The sequence below is a fragment of the Poecilia reticulata genome, linkage group LG13, assembly GCF_000633615.1.
Source record: "Poecilia reticulata strain Guanapo linkage group LG13, Guppy_female_1.0+MT, whole genome shotgun sequence".
NCBI lineage: Eukaryota > Metazoa > Chordata > Actinopteri > Cyprinodontiformes > Poeciliidae > Poecilia > Poecilia reticulata.
Genome location: NC_024343.1, coordinates 25,906,062 through 25,912,562, shown reverse-complemented (window position 1 = coordinate 25,912,562; position 6,501 = coordinate 25,906,062). Strand labels below are relative to the sequence as shown.

The window sequence follows — 6,501 nt, the reverse complement described above, 5'->3', positions numbered from 1 at the left end:
TATATATATATATATATATATATATAATAGTTCTGTCTTCTCACTCGTATTTCTGTGAAGCACTTGATATTAATTACTATTTTTTATGTTTGTATTTGCCATATATGTCACGTTTCATATTTTCATATTTGAGTAAATAAAAAATCTCTTGCTTTTCTTAAAAAGATCTGAAAGGGAATTTGTTTTCAGCCTAAATTGCGAAGTAAAGTAGAAAAAAATCTGTTTTTTGGTATTTAGAACAAAAGGAAATAGAAAAATTGAAAAATTTGAGAAGAATAATATTAAGATGTCTTGTCATTAACAAATGTGACTTTTATACTGCAAAAAATGTCGGCTTCAAAATGTAAGCATTTATGAAACATGCATATCAGGAATAGTAAATTTAAAAAAATCCACAAACAAATACAGACTGCCAAGTTTTGATTAAACTACAATAAAAGTGATTGTCATTGGTTTACTTTACTTCAGGAGAGTTAATATTAAAACCCTTAAATTAATTGTGTTGCTAATTGGAATATTATTTTTGGGATAATACTTTTCTAAAATACAATGTTAAATTTAAAGCTTGAATTAATAAATAGTTATTTTGTCTTCACTATTGTTCCTCTGATTATACATTAGAAAAAACAACAAAAAAACTATATCACTAAGTGGTATGTTTTGCACTATTTTTTTCCCTGTGCTATTGCATTATTTTCTAGAATTTTGCTTGTTATTCAAATTGTGATTTAGATCCTTATAGAAATAAGGAATTTCAGAATCATAACAGAGGTCTGAAGACACATAAGTTATGTTTCTAAAAGTGTAGAACTTCTTACTGATTTTGAGAAGGAATCACCTGTCTTCAGAATTCAGCAAAACTAATTCTAAATTAGTTTATACTTTCCAAATGCAATAAGGTTGATAAGCAAAAACACTTTAAAAAAACGTCTGTGAGCTTGAAATGATTTCATTTTATTCTGAGAAATGAAAGCCGAATTGTCTTCACAAAGTAACATTTTTGCAGGAAAGAAATCAGATTTGCTACACATTAAAAAGCTATTCTTAACTTTTATGCGCCGCTAAAATATCTCCTCATGGTTTGCATAGTGACACACACACACACACACACACACACACACACACACACACACACACACACACACGCACATGCACGCATGCATCACTTTCTAATTGCCAGGATTCGGACTTGGAAATAACTTGTCAAACTATTTGTAACACATTGAACAGTTTCCAAGTCAAAGAATATCTGACATCCTCCTTCACCGTTCTGTATTTTTGATTCACCAGTTGTTTGAGGACATACATCCTCTTCACATTTTCTCGCTGTGCGTCCACTCTCTCTCTCTCACACACGCGCACGCACACGCACGCACACCTTTCCGTTTCACCCCGCTCTGAACCTGCTCTTCATTGACCGTGCAGAAAGCTAAATAAACATGTGTGGCGAGTCATTCCCAGTGTGCCCCGCTCCTCAACCACCCTGCCTGGCTCCTCACCCCCTGCATCACCTCTACAACCGCCTCCCCCCCTCACGCCCCTCCACCTCCATCCCGGCCCTCTTCTGCACTCAGGTTTCACCTCCCAGCTTCCTGCTGCTCCCAGTCGCACTGACACACACTCAGCCTATTGATGGAAACTGAAGCAATGGAACAAAAAGCACTTTTTTTCACGGCAGTGAGAATGTGAGAGACTTTCTTTCATTAAAAGTAAAGTTGGTGCATTAAATACTAAGACTGCTGGGAGGAAAGGCTGAAAAGTTACATGACTGGGATCCGAAATAGACTTCTGCACGGAGCTCAAACTCCAGAGAAGAGCCTCTAATCCTGTGTTCAGCCTCTGCGGCTGCAGGATTACTTTCTGTCAGCAGTGTGACAGCTGGGTACATCTGGTCGTGTAGGGGCCTCCTACATCTCAATCCACACGTCGTTTCGCCGGTGTCTGGGCCTCCGGACTCACTGCCACCGCTCACCTCATTACCGAGCGGGCCACACCTCCACCCGTCCACCTAATATCTAAATCTGACTGCAGATCATCGGGTTCTTCACGGAGCCAGTTGGGGGGCGGAGAGGGGAGGTGGGCGGCTGGGGCACTAGGGAGGAGAGGGGAAACAGGATCCTGGAGGACGGGTTGGTGCGTGGCACATGTGGTTGAATTAATAACTGCCTGGGTTGTGTGGCAAAGAGATGGAGGCCGGTTGTTTTTAGGGGGGCGGATTGTGGAGGCATGTGGAAAGCTTGTGGCTACTGTAAATTATGTGTATGTGTGTTTTCTCAAGAGAGAGAGAGCGAGAAAAAAAAGCAAAACCAAAGAGAAGTGACATCAATTTTTAGTCAATAATATTCCTATTGCATCTCTTTATGTATCTATGCAGAAATGTTTTTCAAACCACAAAACTCCACAGAAAAAAAAACACACCTTAGAGCATAGTCACATGACCAATCAGTGTCATAACAGGACAGTACGTTGGACTCTGTTCCTCATAAAATACCATTCTGCACAACTATATACTCACGTTATTTACATTTCAACTTAGTCATTTTCATGTAAAGCATTTTACTAGCGTTTTTGTAAGTCACATGTATTTGCACTGCAGCCATGGTGATTATATTAAACACTCCCAATTTGAGAGCCCTGAGTCGCAATAGTTGTTATGATGTCTACATGAAAAAGAAAAGCAAGAATGCAAAAGCAAGTGAATCAGAAAAGCAAGAAATGTTCCCACTGCTTCTGCAATTATGTGCTACATAATATTTCTTGGTTATTGTTATTATGATAATGTTATCTAAAACATCTATTCATTGTCATTTTAATTGTTATAGTTGAACCTGTGCAAAAACAGACTAAAAAACAGGTAAATTTTGTAATACCAATTTTCTTCTCTTCATCGGTGACAGTGTGCAGTTACTCCAATCACACAAAAACAACACGTGTTTTTATAATGTAAGTCAAATATAAAGACGCAACAAAATATTCTGGTTTGTGATTTTAAAAATGAAATATGCAATACTGTTGCTTGATCTTGAAATAGACAAAATTAATTTAATTGATCACCAAATCGATTACATGTTAAGAATCAACATGGGTATTTATTTACTGGAATATTAATGATAATAATAATTTAATTTCTTACTTGGTCAGAAAAATAATTTTTTAAAAACAAAATAACAGATGGATATTTAACACATAGCCTACTGCTTACGTCATTCATCTTAGTTTTTTTTCCTACACCATTTATACATACTTAGGTAAAGGGGGTAAAGTTAAATTTAAAAAAAACTTGCAAAGACCTATCGCTAAATAAAAAGTCTGGCTGGCGTGTGTTATTTTTTTCTTCCCCGCAAGCAGCGTTTGACTTCTCACCCAGACAGATTATCAGTCGATTCAGGAACACACTGTGATGGCAAGTCAGGAATGTGTGTAGGCTAGGCAGAGCCGAGACGCAAAGAAGATAAATTCTAACGGCAGCCAGTTTCTGATTTAAATTTATAGTACGAATGAATGTGGGATTTCTGTTGCTCTTCTAAATGAAGGCAAACGTTATACTGGTGATAGACATTTAAATGCTGTCAGATGTGGTAGCACAGTGCCATCTGGTGATTTAAAGGTAAAATGTGGGATTTCCTTCTTTTTTCAGATAATTCCTTCATGTAATTCTTGACAAATATATAAATGTTTGTTTTTTATGGTGTATTGTAATGTCCTAATAATTATTCTGCAGGTATAATTGGTGCGTTGGGTCTAATTAAGCTTTTGATGCAAGACGTTTTAGCTGTTTATATAAATTTGCATACATTTTTCGGGATCCTTTTTGAATGTGGCATTGGATGATTTTTCCCCTTATCTCAGATGTAGCAGATCATCCTCTGCCACGATATGTGTGAGAAAATAACTTTCCCACAGCTTCTCTGTTCCAGACTACGTAATAGGTATCTTTCCTAGCAATCAACCAGTAGCTGGTCCAGAGTGGACACCTGCTCCATAGTTGGACTTTTCTATCATCATGTTTTGAGGCACAAGGTTACAGAGAATGTTCAAAATAGATCTGTGTTTATGACTCAACCACTGCAAATGCACATGACAATAATAACACACTACAAAATTTCTGAAGAAATTTAAAACGGGCCTGCCAAAGTGTGCCAGTCGATTAGGGCAGAGCGTTCTGATCTGACACGATCTGAGGCACTGATGCTGAAAATTAGCAACAGTGCTAACCAAAATGTAGCCATTAGAAGTCATATCACAAGAATGTTGGCTAACATGGATGTAATCCATTCAACACATCAAAAATGAGCTAAAATGTTAATTTTAGCTGTAAGGCTAATGTTAGCATGAGGACTATCACTAGCATGTTGAGTGACTAGCATGCCGATACTACCAGTAAGATGAGGGTTACAACTATTATGTTGACTGACATAAAACTGCTTCATTCAGTGTGCAAACAGTAGTGTACAAGTTAAAATAAGCAAAAATGCTAAAGTAAGGTTACATGGTGTTGGTAGCATGCGGGGTATCACTAGCACGTTGATTTACCTTGACTTGCTCCATTCACGATGGTAAACAAAGCTAATAAGTTTTTTACTAATTACGTCTCCATGGTTACTCCATATACCAACAGAAGTAATCGCACACTTCACAGGATCGAGCCGCACATTTCAATAAGGGGGCGGGGGGTTTAAGTGAAGAAGTGATTTCTATTCAATGCATAGGAGGCAAAGCTCACCTGTGCATTGCTGTGGCAGGCCGATAAAGTCATTTTCCAAAGATCGCACGCTGCATTTCAAAGCCTGGGATTTATCCTGAGGAATATTTTGTTTTCTAAGAACCAGATAGTTTTCTTGCCCTGCCCCAAGGGCGTAGGAACAAGTTTATCATTGGGGGGGGGGACACATATCGGAAACCTGAAAGATCCGTAAACAGCTTGAGCAAAAATGTCAAACAATGGTGTCATCAACGTGTTACTCTAATCTGACCCCTTGTAACGCGTAATCTAACGTGTTACTATTTACAATCCAATAATCAGATTAAAATTAGTATCCAAGTTAAGTATTTGTGATTATTTTTAGAAAACACATATTGTTACTGTCTTCTTTTTCCTTGGGGAGATAGGTTTCATATGTAACACCAGCTACACAAACGTAAACGATGGAGGGAAAAGAGATGCACATTTTCTAGCTGATGGTTAAATTTTTTATTGAGTGATCAAATTACTCTTTCAAAGTAACTATGCCATCCATGGCAATAAACTACCTACACTATAAATCATATGTGTGTAGACCTGTCACAATAACAAATTTTGATTTTTGATAAACAAGATTATTGTTGTTTTTAGACCCTTTTTAAGTAATACATGTTAATGGGAAAATTATAATGCAAGAACACAATCTGAAAGATCAGTAAACTTAAAATTATAATGAACATTTAACACTGCAACTGGAAGGCATTTCAAATATCCAAAACAAATAAACAAAACAACAAATACAATGAATTTTGAAGTCTTTGCAAATACAATTTTTCATCAAAAAAGGTTTAGCTGAGACCAAAGCACCAACCTGAAAGTTTTTATCATACAGTTTTTTGTAGAAAGAAAGAGAAATAAAAAGAGAAGTGATAAATCATGCCAATGGAAATTATTGAATCTGTTTTAATTTGTCATGAGCACGGAGTTCATTTCATTGTGCGCGTGAAGCGGACACGCAGCGGCAGGAGCTGACGCCGCCGCATGCGCAGCGTGTAGCAGCGCCTCGTGCATCTCTGGATCATTGCAACTCGGTGCGGATCACGCGCGCCGCTCTCCGAGGCGGCTCCAATTTAAACCTTAACTATAAACCTTGGGACTGGTACAGTTTATAATCAGTTAACTCACACATTGTRATTAACATTAGAGTTGCTACCTGCAACTACCCTGGGTCCCTGGCTGGGCTGGCAGTTTTGGCGGGTCTGAATCGCTGCCAACAAAAAACTCTGCTTCATCTCCAAGACGATGAACAAAATGTGTCCAGTTTTCGGCTTTTCCTTGCTCTCTTTTTTCCATCCTTCTCACTTTGCCGCTCCACTCCAATTCAAAAGAGCAGAACAAATTTTATGTTTTTTGAACAATAACCATTTTTGTTGCTAAGAGATGAGTATGTTTACTGGTAACCAAATGCCACGAAGTGAACTTCAGATTTTTACTTTTGCAAAATTTGCCGACTGTAAACGTCTTATATCTAATCATCCATCCATCCAAACGTCTTATATCTAATCAGCAGGGGTGGAGAAAGTACTCAAAAAATGTACTTAAGTAAAAGTACAAATACACAGACAAAAATGTACTCAAGTAAAAGTAAAACTACCACATTAGCATTTGTACTTAAGTAAAAGTAAAAAAGTACTGGCTTTTAAAAATACTTAAGTATTAAAAGTAAAAGTGCTTGCTGAATGGATTACCTAATCGCTAATATCATTAAGTGTCCCGATCATATTTAATTTTAATACATTGGAAAACAACCTGCTGAATAC

General features: G+C 37.4%; 1 long non-coding RNA gene across 2 annotated transcripts in view; it reads right to left on the bottom strand.

Moving 5' to 3' along the window:
- LOC103474944 (uncharacterized) overlaps positions 1-4,578 on the bottom strand; it is a 13,472-nt gene extending 8,894 nt beyond the window's left edge. For both annotated transcript variants that reach the window (XR_535261.1, XR_535262.1), the window contains exon 1: positions 4,534-4,578. This is a non-coding gene — a long non-coding RNA (uncharacterized LOC103474944). The remainder of the gene's footprint in view (positions 1-4,533) is intronic.
- Between the last annotated feature and the right edge of the window lie 1,923 nt (positions 4,579-6,501).